Source organism: Myotis brandtii, unplaced genomic scaffold, assembly GCF_000412655.1.
Source record: "Myotis brandtii unplaced genomic scaffold, ASM41265v1 scaffold449, whole genome shotgun sequence".
Classification (NCBI taxonomy): domain Eukaryota; kingdom Metazoa; phylum Chordata; class Mammalia; order Chiroptera; family Vespertilionidae; genus Myotis; species Myotis brandtii.
In genome coordinates, this window is record NW_005367171.1 from 933,161 (window position 1) to 946,864 (window position 13,704).

Sequence of the window (13,704 nt, forward strand, 5' to 3'; positions counted from 1 at the left end):
ACTGGGGATGTGCCCGCAACCAAGGTACATGCCCTTGACCGGAATTGAACCTGGGACCCTTCAGTCCACAGGCCGACGCTCTATCCACTGAGCCAAACCGGTTAGGGCCCCACTCCACTCTTATTAGTGTTTTTTCTGTATGGATCCTTTCAATGATACAACACCCAGTAGTTGACATGGCAGGAACTAGGATGTGACACAGAAGCTTATTGTAACGTGTGATGCTAAGTGGCCAAAGGGAAAACGTGTCAGAAAAGAAAGATAAGAAGAGCACCAGAAGCACTGCATGCTTTGAGGTGTAGTGTTTCATGTCATTATTCTTAGTGTAAAAATAAAGTATAAACCCTGACAGCTGGGTTTTCTTTTTTGTAATCAAGTGCCGGCTTGATGGCTTGGGCACCAACTTCAGGAGGCCGCATTGCCAGCCACACAAGTAGATAAAGAGGGCCAGGACTCCTCACTGCTTTGTTTTAGAGGTTTTGATAAGTGACCATTTGGGCCAATTGTTTTTTTTCCTCTCTTCATTTTATTATTTTTTTTTAAATATATTTTTATTGATTTCAGAGAGGAAGGGAGAGGGAGAGAGAGATAGAAACATCAATGATCAGAGAGAATCATTGATTGGCCGCCTCCTGCACACCCCCCACTGGGGATGATGCCCACAATCTGGGCATGTGCCCTTAACCAGAATGGAACCTGGGACCCTTCAGTCTGCAGGCCAATGCTCTATATACTGAGCCAAATGGGCTAGGGCTCTCTTCTTCATCTTAAATTCCCAGTCTTATGTTTTAAATCCACCAATAAAGAATGAGCCTGCAGCCCAGCCAGTGTGGCTCAGAGGTTGAGCGTCCACCCAGGAACTATGAACCATGAGGTCACCAGTTCAATTCCTGGTTGGGTACATGCCCAGGTTTTGGGCTTGATCCCTGATAGGGGGGCATGCAAGAGGCAGCTGATTTGATGTTTCTATCTCTCTATCCCTCTCCCTTCCTCTATCTCTAAAAATCAATACGGACATATTAAAAAATAAATAGAGAGAATGAGCCTGCAAAATCCTAGACTCCTTTGACCTCAATGAAAATAGAACCAGGCCATAAAAAAGAATGAGCCTGCAACAATAACCCGTCCTTGACCTCAACAAAAATAGAATCTCAGGACTATCTCATTCTTTCTCTTTCTCTCCCTGTGGCCTTTCCGTATGACCATATATGTGCCATGTAATTTCCAGGTTTTATATGTAATAAACTTTGTCTCTTTCAAAGTGTCCTGATTGCTATTGCTAAGGGCATCTTGCAATCATAATAAGAGCCACAAGGGCTGGTCCATCCACAACATTGATTCTCCAGAGGCTGAGAAAAGAAGATGGACACTCCCAAATCAGAGAACTTGCAAGAAAGTGAGCCTCAGTCCACCAGCCCAACATTCAATTCATCTCTACGGGCTATCACAGAGTGAGTTAGGATCCTTGTGCATCAACCTGACCTCCTGGTCTAGATCCCTGTGGGGACTTTTATAGTACCATAGAGGAGAATAAGCACACAGTGAAGGTTAGGACAGTCTGATATCCACCTAAGGCAAAGCCCAGACTCATCACGCCCCAGCCTATGATACATGAATATTCAACAAAGTAAACAAGCAAACAAATAAAATGAAGCATTAGAAAAGGCAAGAACTATCACGAAGCACGAAAGCAAGAGCATAATTTTGGAAATTGTTTTCAGAAAGAAAGAGGACATTTATAACATCAATTCAAACATCAATTTCATGTTCTCAGCAAGATACAAATAAAATTGACATCTATAAAAAAGAAACATGAGTCAACAAGATGTGACAGGGTTGAAAGTCAGTCATTCAACTAATGTTTGTTGTAATGTACGAGATATACACATAAAACTTACTTTAAAAATTCCACTCATTTCCAAAAATAATATAAGAAAGTAAAATATGTAATTGTTGTTAAAGAGCATAATTGATGCTGCAGAAAATCGATTCAGAGACAGTGTAAGGAAAAGACAAAAATATAAAGGAAAAGAAAAAGAATGAAAACTAAAATAAGTTTTACCCTAAATATTGGCAAAATATAATCAGCAAACAAATATAAATCCTCAGAAGAGACAGAACAAATTTAAAGAGAAATCATCTCTGTAGGAAAAGAAAGAAAAAGAAAAAAAATCTACAAAGGATTTTAAGAATTACAATTCTTAAAAATAGAAACAAAGCTCACATATCCTGGTAATTTCCTCTCTTAATTTCAAGCCTACCAAAGGAAACATCCTGTACTTACCCACAAAGGGATCCTCCAAATGAATGGGTTTCTGATCTAGAAGTTGCATCCCAGCATCCCATTGCCTTGTTCTCCTGTGAGCACATAGCCTTGGTTTGCTTTCATTTTGCAAAGAGGGGAACAGAGAGCATAGGAACCTGAAAGACAAGATTAATTAGTAGTAGAGCCAAAACTACATGCCTGGACTTGTTACCATAGTTGGCTAAATATTAATGAGAAGCAAGCAAAAGGGAGTCAGACATGGTCAGCATGGTCAGCTGGGAAGCAGAGGCATGCTTGATTCACCCGGAAGTTACAGCTCTGCACTGCTCCCCAGAGAACCCCCAGTCCATTCCCACAGTTCACTGGGGGAAGGGGTAGAACAAAAGGGACAATAAGCACATACACATTAGAAGTCAACCTGGTGAAGGGTCAGGAGCTTGACCATAGAGGCCTGTCAGTCTACCCTGAGAAAGGAATCATTGGTTAGGGTGTGGACCCATCAGAAGCCTGCAAAAGCTTGGAAAGCTGATTGAGTGTTTTGAAAAAGTTCCTAGTTAAAATACCAAGTGAACAAAGAATCTCTCTCTCTCTCTCTCCCTCTCTCTCTGTGTGTGTCTCGATCTGAGACCCACACTCACCCAATCCTTTAGCGTTCTCCCCTCCTCCCTTGCACCTGTCTCCCTTGTGTTATGGAAAGGCACATTCTCCCAGTTTGTAGCCCTGTGTTTTTTCCATGGACCCCCAATTCTAAAAATTCCCTAAACCTGCCTATGTCCCCTAAAATTCCTGTTTCACCAGGAAGCACTGTTGCACATGAAATCAACTTCAATCCAGTTGATTTTTCAAAATTAACAATATGGTTGAAAAAATGCAATGGCATTTAATAGAGTAGTTGAGGAAGGCAAAGGGACTACTTTTGCCCACCTCTGTTACTTTTATTCAGTAAAAGGAAAAGTTTCATACAAGCATTCTGAAGGTTGTTTTTATATTTATTGTAAATACTCATAAATTCTAAAATGGCGTGTCTAATATGTTATAACCCTTAGATCATAAGAACTATTGATTGACAAATTGTGTTTGCCAGTGTACTTATTTCCAATTAACAAAGTCCTTAAAGTATACACTATAACAATTTTGTTATTCTTTTCGACAAAATTCCTTTTATTGACTATTTCTATAAATTCCACTCTGAACACCAGTGAATGATCTGAAACATTATAGAAAGTATAAACTGCCCACCACAGTTTCTGGTATGCAGCCAATGTTCAATAATTACTTATTTGATTTTCGCTTATGGTTTAGTAGATGAAATATCCTGTGATATAGCTAATTTACTTTTTAAAAGTGCCCTCATTTGGGAGAAATCTGGGAGCATTGAGAAGAGTCTTTCAGGGACACTCGACTCATATCTTCTACAGAACGCCTTCAACTCATTCAATGTTTTCCAGATGGAGTGAAATAATGCACCATATTGTTGCTGCCTTAAAGTGCTAATTGTAACACATTGTAACTGCTGTTAATTTATTTTCTATCTCTCCTATCTAATGAAAATCTAGGAGCTCCCACACAGGTGACTTTGCCTTTATGAAACAGACAGATGTTAGAATCTTAGGAACACAGTACTTTATCTTTGGTAAGAAGAAGCAGAAAATGTCAGCTGTTTCTTAATTTTATTTCATAAAATTTCTATTCTATTCAAAGCTAGCTCCTTCTAATAAAAAAGAATCAGATCCATTGAAATATATGAATTGCGATAGTTAGAAACAAAAAGAATTTGATGTTTTTTTTGTTTTGTTTTGATATGGGATTTTTGGACTGGAACACACGGTGTTTGCCTGGGCAGGATGGCTTCTCTGGATTCTTTGTCCATAGGAGTCAAAGAATGAAACCATGGACCTAAGATGGTACAGAAAAGGTGGAAATTTATTAAAGAACAAGCACAGACTCCCAGGTGGGGAGGGGGAAAGAATCCCACTGAGTTCCTTTTTCCCTAGTTTATAAAGGCTGCAGTGTTTGCGCCTCCATATTCCCTCTGATTGGCCACTATTCCCTTTGATTTGGTCACTATAGCAACTCCTGAGTTCAAAGGTCAAACCTCACATGGGACATGTGAGGCCTCTTTTTTATTTTGTAAATATAGACCTTTGGCTACTCCCAGTTCCCTTAAGTTATGGAAATGTAACTTCTGCCTCCCCTAATTTCCTTGTCTTATGGAAATGTACCCTTTTGCAACTCTGTAGCCTTGTGTTTTTTCCATGGACCCCTTAATTTAAAAAATTCCATAAGCCTGCCTATTTTCACCCCTAAAAATTCCTATTTCAGTTTCTACTCCTTTATTCCTCGGTTTGGTTTTTCTTTGGTTTCTTAATTTTGCAAATTAAACTAAATAGAAGAGAGCAAGTGTTACTTTAAATATTCACAGTCAACATTTCACTGTACTGTGCTTTTTTTAAAACAAAAAGTTCATCATGATACTTTGTTTTAATAATGCTGGAAAGTACAAAATTTAAAAATAAAACATCTTATGAGTAAAGATGATATAAAAATTTCTTCCATGATCAATTAATTTTTAAAATAAGATTTTAGAAGATTAGGTATAGCATAATCTCATTTTATTAAATGAAAATGTCTCTGCATAAACATATATCCCTGCACACATATACATCCATATATTTGACCATGGGCATATGACCCTATATAATGATAGAATATTTTTTTTTACTCACTTTTTAGTCTAAGCTTGCAAGCCACCATATTCATCTAGTTTTGCTATTATATCTCTGGTTTCTTACTCTTATTTTCCTCTGATAGTTTTGCTACTCCTTAAGTCACATAAGCTTCATAGTCAGCTAAAGATATGCTCTTAATTCTATTCTCATTACAATCACTTTCTCAGTGATTGCAACCACTCTCTATCTTTAAATAGCAACACTAAGCTTATATGTCCTTACTGGATCTCTTCCCTGACTCCAAACTCATGTCCATCTACTCATTTAATATCCCCACTTGAATGACATACAATCACCTAAAACTTAATATGTCTAAAATTGAATTTCTGAGCCTTAAACCATCCCAAACTTGCTGTAATAGTCTCACCATCGCACCTCAAGAAAACGCTGTCTTTCCAGTTTCATAGGCTTAAACATTGGGTGGCATCCTTGTTCCATACCCCTCAACGTTACCCCCATCTAAAACACTACCAACTATTGGGTTTACCTTCAAATTGTACACTAAATTCTGGCACTAAATTGTTCACTCCAATTTCTGGGACCACACATTAGTCCAAATCCCTTTCCTTCCTGAGCTATTGCAAATCTTTCTTGTCTCCCTTATTCATCCTTTGTCTTCAGTCTTTCTCAACATAGCCAGCATCACTCTTTAAAATTAGACTGAAATAATTTCTCTTTTTCTAAAAATCCTCCAATTTTTTTTTCATCTGCCTCAGAGTAAAAATCAAAGTACTTACTTGGACATTTATCCTTGGACTTCCCAACTGGGTAATACTAACATTTCCTTTTTACCCTTCCTCTCCAATTCATTCACATATGTCCTTGTTGCCCTCTGACATTCTAGTCAACTCTCAGTTCAGAGTCTTTGCTATTCTATCTTTCCTTCAGTTAATGACAATCTACTCTAAGTTGTCATAGATGATTAAAATGGAGAAAGGATGCTAAGTATTTCCTAGTCCAAACTTATTATTTTAAGTATCTGAGGCCTAGAGAAGATATAATGCAGGCCAAAATTTATGTAGAAAATAGTCAACTCATCTGGGATTAGAGTGAGTATCTTCTGATATCATAGATGACGGCATTTCTCTCTGTGATGCTGCCTAACAGGCTTCATGTTAAAATCACATCTTAGAGTAGACTTTGTATTTGCCAATTATTTCCATATATACTTTGATCTTCTCTTCAAATTAGAACATTCATGTTATTTCTCTTGGGGGGAAAAACTGGTTTTAATTTATCCGTCTGTATTTCCATTCTATATAACAAATAGAAGGGATTTTTGTGGGGGGGGAGCTATTGAAAGTCATTAAAAATAAAGAAATAATTATGCTATAAATTTCAACCTAAGAAATCGAAGTTTGCAGTTAAAAAGGTATCTTAAACAAAAATGTTAACATTAGACTTTGGATAGAAAAATTGAGTAAAAGGTCAATTGTGTTCACAGGTGTATCCATCATCATTTTTTTCCTTTCTATTTTCATTAATCAAAAACATTTTTATGCATAAATTGAACTTGAGGAAAATCAGTATTAAGAAACTAGAGGCCCGGTGCATGAAATTTGTGCAGGGGCGGGGGTCCCTCAGCCCAGCCTGCACCCTCTCCAATCTGAGACCCTTTGGGGGATGTCCGACTGCCTGTTTAGGCCCAATCTCAGGAATCTGGCCTAAACCGGCAGTCGGACATTTCTCTCACAATCCTGGACTGCTGGCTCGTAATCGCTCACCTGCCTGCCTGCCTGGTCACCCCAAACTGGCCCCCTCTGCCAGCCTGGTTGCCCTTAACTGCCCCCCTGCCAGCCTAATTGCCCCCAACTGCCCCCCCTGCTGGCCTGGTTGCTACCAAATGCACAACCCCCCCCCCAACCGCTGGCCTGGTTGCCCCTCATGGCCTTTTTTGCCGGCATGGTAACCCCACGCAGCCTGCTGTTTAGTCGTTTGGTGGTCACTCACTAACCCCCCTGCCAGCCTGGTCATAGGCAGCCATCTTGTGAGGGCATAAGGGTTATTTTGCATATTCTATCTTTATTATATAGGATGAGCAGGGGAAGGCAGTCACATCTTATCTTAACTGGTTATTGGCATAACACCCCCTTCCCTGTTGGTTGGTTGGTGTTGTTGCTATAACCAGTGACTGGGCATGGGTAGCTCTACACAGCAGGTGAATGATCACTGGCTTCTATCAGGCTCCTGAAGGTTTTCCTGATCTCACCTTGAGGTGACCATAAGTCTCTGTGACTATCTCATTTATATGCCATTATTTCCTTTTGCCATCCAGTGTAACTCAGTTCAACATGCAGCTCAAGAACAGTCTGGAAGGTATGGAAGGCATCAGAATATAACATATGTATATCACTGCCTTGTGTCTCTTTGAGCTTTCTGTTTTATATAGTGCCTTGGTTGGTCCTTCTTCAGAATGTTCCTCTGCCAATCATTTTAAGGAAGGTGAGCCTTGGTATTACAGAACTCTCCCTCAAACCACCTGAGCAACAGGGGTGTTTTCGAGGCCAATTGCTCCTCATCACAACCCAGTTTCACCATGGAAGCCTGAGATCTCCAAACCAGCAGAGGCTGCTGTTGATTCCATCAGAGAGAAGCATCCTCAATACTGGTCAATTCTTCAAGTATTTATGCTGAGAACTCTTGGGGCTACAAGGAGCACTTTTTCTGAGAACATTTTTTGGAACTTGAGTGGACTGCTGACCATGGACATAGATTAATCACATCAGGTTTTGAACATCTGGGTTTTAGTCTAAATATGATTAGAACATCAAAATAGAATCTCTCTATTCTTTCCATTTTCATTATTCTCCACTACCACCCTGTATCTTCACATAGTCTTCCCACTATATCTTTCTATATCCAAGTTTCTTATTTTTATAAGGAAATGTCATATAGGATTAGAGCTAACCCTAATTATAATTTAACTTAAATATTTCCTTCCAAATACAGTTAGATTCTGAAATCCTGAGGATTAGGACATCAACATACAAACTTTTAGGAGACAAAATTCAGCCCCTAACATTGTTGTTGTTGACTTGCACATATTTTGATGGGAGAAAATGAAAAAAATCAAGAACTCTGTTTTAAAAATTACTTTAGGACATTTAAGAGGAGATTAGGGGTAGGTAGTCATTTTAAATATATACTTTATACAGCACATGTGTGGTGTTGGCATTTCTCTATTTTCCCCAGTATCAGCAGACAACATAACTTCCTCTTCATGGAAAGCTCTTTATGTGTGGTTATGCCAGCAGTCTACAGTAATCTCCATGCCAATGTGTTTTGTTTTGTTTTGTGATTTTGGTTCATACTTTTTTCTCTCCTGAGAAATTTGACAAGTGTTTCACAATTCTTCTCTCCTATTTGAATATTGCTATCACTATGAGCGTGATTTCAACATTGATGAGGACAAACCTACCAATATAATAGTTACATTACTCTTAAACATTTTGGACTCTTACAACTATTCTATTCTATTTTATTCATTTTATTTTATTTTATTATTTTATTTTATTTTTTCCATCACTATCTCCTCTATGCTCTCTTCACTTCCACCACCCCTTCTCTGCAATTACCTGTCTATGAGTTCTCTTTCTTTTCTCTTTTTTGCTTAATCTCCATGCCCCCACCACTACACACACACACACACACACACACACACACACACACACACACACACACACACACACACACAAACACACACACACAAAAAACAAAAAAACAAAAAAACTCCTGCCCCCCTGAGCTTGCTTGCTCTCTCTGAGTCTGTCTCTATTTTGCTTGGTAGTTCAGTTTGTCTTACAATTCTTTTTCATTTATTTTTATTTTTATTGATTTCAGGGAGGAAGTGAGAGGGAAAGAGAGATACAAACATCAGTGATGAGAAATAATCATTAATCAGCTGCCTCCTGCACCCCCCCCTACTGGGGATCAAGCCCACAACCCAGGCATGTGCCTTTGACCTGAATTGAACCCAGTACCCTTCAGTCCACTGGCTGATGCTCTATCCACTTAGCCAAACTGGCTATGGCTGTCTTACAACTCTTAAACTCTACTTCATTTACTCCTTATCTTTAGTTACCACAACTTTCTTTCATTCAGCAAGTAGTCATTGTAGGCATACAATGTAATATCCTCCTGGAAAGTACTGAGGATATACAAAGATGAGTATTACCTGCTCTCTGCCCTCAAGAAGTGTCAGTCTTGAGGAGAAAGGAGACAAGAAAAAAATTGTATTACACAGAAAATGTATTATTTAAAAATTTTATTTACTTACTTTACAAATATAAAACAATAATAGGTAACACTGTTGAGAGCTATCACTGTTCTACATGTTTAACATATCTTAAATCATTTTAATTCTCACAAAAAAAGCATATAAGGCAGGTCTTATTATAATCTCTGCTTTATAGTTGAAAAAACTGAGATATTAAGTCAAATAAGTGATTCAAGGTCATACAGTTTGTAAATATCAAAGCTGTTTGTGAAGCTGTGGGGGAGAAGACATGTGACACACACCTTGAAAGAGGAGGGGTATTTGGCTGAGGAAGGACACACTTGAACCTAAGCAGTCTGGCTCCAGAGTCCTTTCAGTAACTATAACATCCTGCCTTTTCTGTAAGTGCAATTATGCAATGAATCTAAATTGATATCCTTGAAGTAATAATATCTACATGCCTGAGGTTGCCTAGCTAGAAATGGTAGTCATTCTTCCAAATCAGGCCAGCCGAGGGGCCAGAGCAGCTCTCCTCCCCGCACCAGCCTGACAACTTAGCAGTCATCATGCCCTGCCAATAATATATCAGAGAGACAAAAATGCAATAAACTTAGCTGAATCCACCAGCTTCCCACGAAGAGCTCTCCTTTGTATCATGGTCAAGCCAGGTCTTGTCCCAAATCTATGAACCAGAATCTAAGGGTAAAGGGAGCAGGAACATGAGAGAGGACAAGCCAGAAGAGGCATGGGGCCGCCATTCCTGCGGATAGGTGCAACCTCACAATAGTTCCCTTCTTTGCCTTCAATTAAATGGATCCTGTTTCTCTGTAAGGAAAATTCCTGCTCTGGCTCTATATGGCTTATATTGGGCAGCAGCACTTGAAGTTAAAATTAAATTTGGAAGCTCTTACTAGAAAAATTGGACACAGACTAAAGGACGTCCAAATGGGAATGGATTTTTTGGAAAATGTTGATGATGAAAAATCTGGCACAGGATATATGTCTGGCAGTAAACCTATCTTTTGTAACAAGGAATCAAATGTGTATGACAACACTCTTAATTGTATAATGACTACTATAATGGTCTTTACTATTAATGCTTTCAGGAAATATATTTATTGAGAGATAATCACCTTTGTATCTACACTAGGCACATGGAAATGTACGTAAATTTTAGATCTGAGGTATGCATTTGAGGTGGAAAGCTGTGGGGGAGAAGACATGTGACACACACCTTGAAAGAGGAGGGGTATTTGGCTGAGGAAGGACACACTTGAAGAGAGGAAACAGCATGAAACTAAGGCACTGAGAAAAGAGTAGGTCAATATTAAGTACATGAAAGTGTCTGGTCTGATTCATGGAAAGAGAGTGGAGATGAGGTTTTGAAGAGTGTTGCAATAGTGTGAAGTTTGTAGCATACAGTGGAAGGTTAAGAACAATGGTTCTGAATCATATAACTTGGATTTGGCTCGGCTTTGCAACACAGGCACAGTAAGACTCAAGCCCAGTTAAGTTACCTCTCACAGCCTGTTTTCTTGATCTCCCCCTCCCCCGCCCTTCTTTTACTTTCATGAATTAAAAGAGATAATGCAATACAGTTAGCACAATGCGTAGGGAAAATATTAGCTTTTATTGTTTTCACTTTTACCATTATTCTAAAAGTAGCAAAGGCTAGTATGTGAAGGCCTTGAAAATGTATAAGGTTGGATTTAATGTTGTGGAAAGTACTAAATTCTTGAGCAGAATAGTGATAGATTCTGAATAAAGTGATAAGATTTCATCTGATGGCACATTGAAGCTAAATTGGAAAAGAATAATAAGAATTTATAACTTTGATCTCTTGCCAAGGATAAGAATCTTTATATGAAATAGACTTTCTAATTGGAAGTTAGAAAACCCAACTCTTAGATTTCTAGAACTACTCTACTTAAAATGTTCAATTTTTCAATAATCTAGGCACCTAAGCTTCTCCCCTTTTCCTTTTCCTGACTGTTTGGGGCTATTTATTAATTACATACATCTTCAAAAGCACAGAGTGGAAGCTTGGACAGGAGTTAGAGCACAAATTAGATATTTATACTTGCCTGAAGTCATGTAACACTATTGACCAACGTAGGACTTTCTTGTGGCTCTCATTGTTTCTTAATATTCCCTTTTCTCTGAGTGTATTTTACGAATTACTCCCCCATGCTTTGGATGAAGGGACAGTTAAGGTAATGACCACACAATGGACAATTGTGCAATATCAAAGAGCAGCTCTCTGGTACACATTAAGTATTTATATTTAATTAGTCACTTAATAGATCAAATTGCATATGATTCTAATTATTCAAAGCTGTTTTAAAAATAAATGATGAATGTATCTCATTCTTTTTATGAGAACACTGCTAATTACTAAATAAAAATTTAATGATTTACAACTGGTTTAACCACATACATGGCATATTGTAATATACCACTTTTATATCAATCCCAGCCAGTAAATAATCAAACATAACCTTTAAATGCATGCATTTAATTCAGAATCATAATCTCCACTAGTTAGACAATAAGATTATCTGATTATACTCTCATTTCAGTTAAAAAGAAAATCCTGTTACAACCTAAGTAACTAAATTTTGCTTTAGCCAGCTCAGTTTATTTGTGTACTTTTTTTGTCTTAAATATTGATTCCCTACTTGCAAGATTTGAAAAGATTTCATATCATGAAATGATTTGATAATAAAAACTTAATATGAGCTTTATGATGACAATTATGAAAAAATTAAGCCTCTAGCCTAAGTTAAATGAATCCATTTGTCTTTACATTGCTATAATGGCATAGCAATCAGGCAGGATAGCAACTTAATTTTTTCTTTGTAGTTCATTTATTTGTGCAAGATTTATATTCAAACCCATGCTGCTGGAGTCAGAGTCATTGTCAGTCTTATGGAAGACTTCCTTCAATTATTCCTTGCAATCTTATTGGTATCACATTTTTAGTACACACTCCACATCTATCATTCAAAAAATTTACTGCATTTTGATTTGCACAGATGAAATGAAAATGAGTAACTCAGACATTGGTTGAAAAATAAAATATATCTGTCTCTTCAAAATATTTTAAAAGATCAGAATATAAAGACCTACAAGGATTTCTCTTACCTTTCTCCACTCTGCAGTGTGACAATGGGCACTTATACTCCTAGATGACATCCGTATAGAATGCAAGCATCTCTTTGAAATCAGGTATTTCTGTGGCTTGTCAGATTCTAGGGAGGGTGAAAAATGAGCTGGCTGGGTGGAATGAATGTAGTGAAGAATTGTGGGAAATGTAGTAGGAAATTGTAACTCAATAACAGTGGTAAAAGTAAAAGAGAAGGAATAATAACACTTGAAATGAAGACATGCTAGGCTGTGCCATTGTAGTTCACCTGGGAGAGTTGAATATAGCCAACATATTGGAAGATTATAAAATTATCATATATAAGTCATTGTCACCAGGCTTCTGAACGCAATTCTTTGGTAACTGGATGTGAATATGCTTGTGCCTCCGCCTGAAATATTGAAACAGGCTGGCATAAAACTTAACTTCCTAAAGTATGGATTCAGCTTTGTCAGTCCTACAAAGACCACTTCAGAGGGTTTAAATACTCTTGTGGTCTCTGTTCAGATTCACACAGTGTGTTTTGGTGTTTTGTTTTGTTTTTTTGCTCACAGTTTTTCTTTTAAGCCAACTTGTTAAAACTGATATGTCATGTAAATATTTGATTGCCTGCTTTTCTTAGAAATTTGTACATTTAGCAATACTGACCTCAGATTTCCATTGTGACAATAGACTTGAGAGAGGTATATCTTTAGCCAGTAAATATATTTCCCATAGTACACATTGTGTCCTTTTGTCTAACATAATAACCTGTAGGTCCATCCATGTTGTTGCAAATGGAAAATTGTCATTTTTATGACCAAGTAATATTCCAATGTATATATGCATCACAGCATTTTTATCCACTTGTATATCGATGGATATAAATAAATCAACAAGCAACAGTGTTGGCAAGGATGCAGAGAAAAGGGAACCCTTACGCACTGTTGGTAGGATTTGCAAATTGGTACAGCCACTATGAAAAATAGTATGCAAGGTCTTCAAAAACATTAAAAATGGAACTGTTTATGACTCAGCAATTCCACTTCTGGGTATATATCCAAAGAAATCCAAACAGCAATTTGAAAGATTATATACACCCCTATGTTCATCATAGCATTATTTACAATAGCCAAGATGGCAGCAACCCAAATGCCTATCAATAGATGAGTAGATAAAAAAGTGGTGGTACATATATACAATGGAGTATTACTTGGCCATAAAAAGCATAAAATTTTACCATTTGTGACAACATGGCCATAAAGGGCATTATGCTAAGTGAAAGATGTCAGTCAGAAAAAGATGAATACCATATGAGTTCACTTATATGTGGAATCCAAAGAACAAAATAAACATACAAAGTTGAAAC

The 13,704-nt window shown here is 37.6% G+C and overlaps 1 long non-coding RNA gene across 1 annotated transcript in view; it reads right to left on the reverse strand.

Moving 5' to 3' along the window:
* LOC102262104 overlaps nt 1-12,453 on the reverse strand; it is a 65,203-nt gene extending 52,750 nt beyond the window's left edge. The window contains exons 1-2 of the long non-coding RNA XR_314084.2: nt 12,356-12,453; nt 2,285-2,421 (exon numbers count right to left, since the gene is read on the reverse strand). This is a non-coding gene — a long non-coding RNA (uncharacterized LOC102262104). The remainder of the gene's footprint in view (nt 1-2,284; nt 2,422-12,355) is intronic.
* Nucleotides 12,454-13,704: the final 1,251 nt, after the last annotated feature.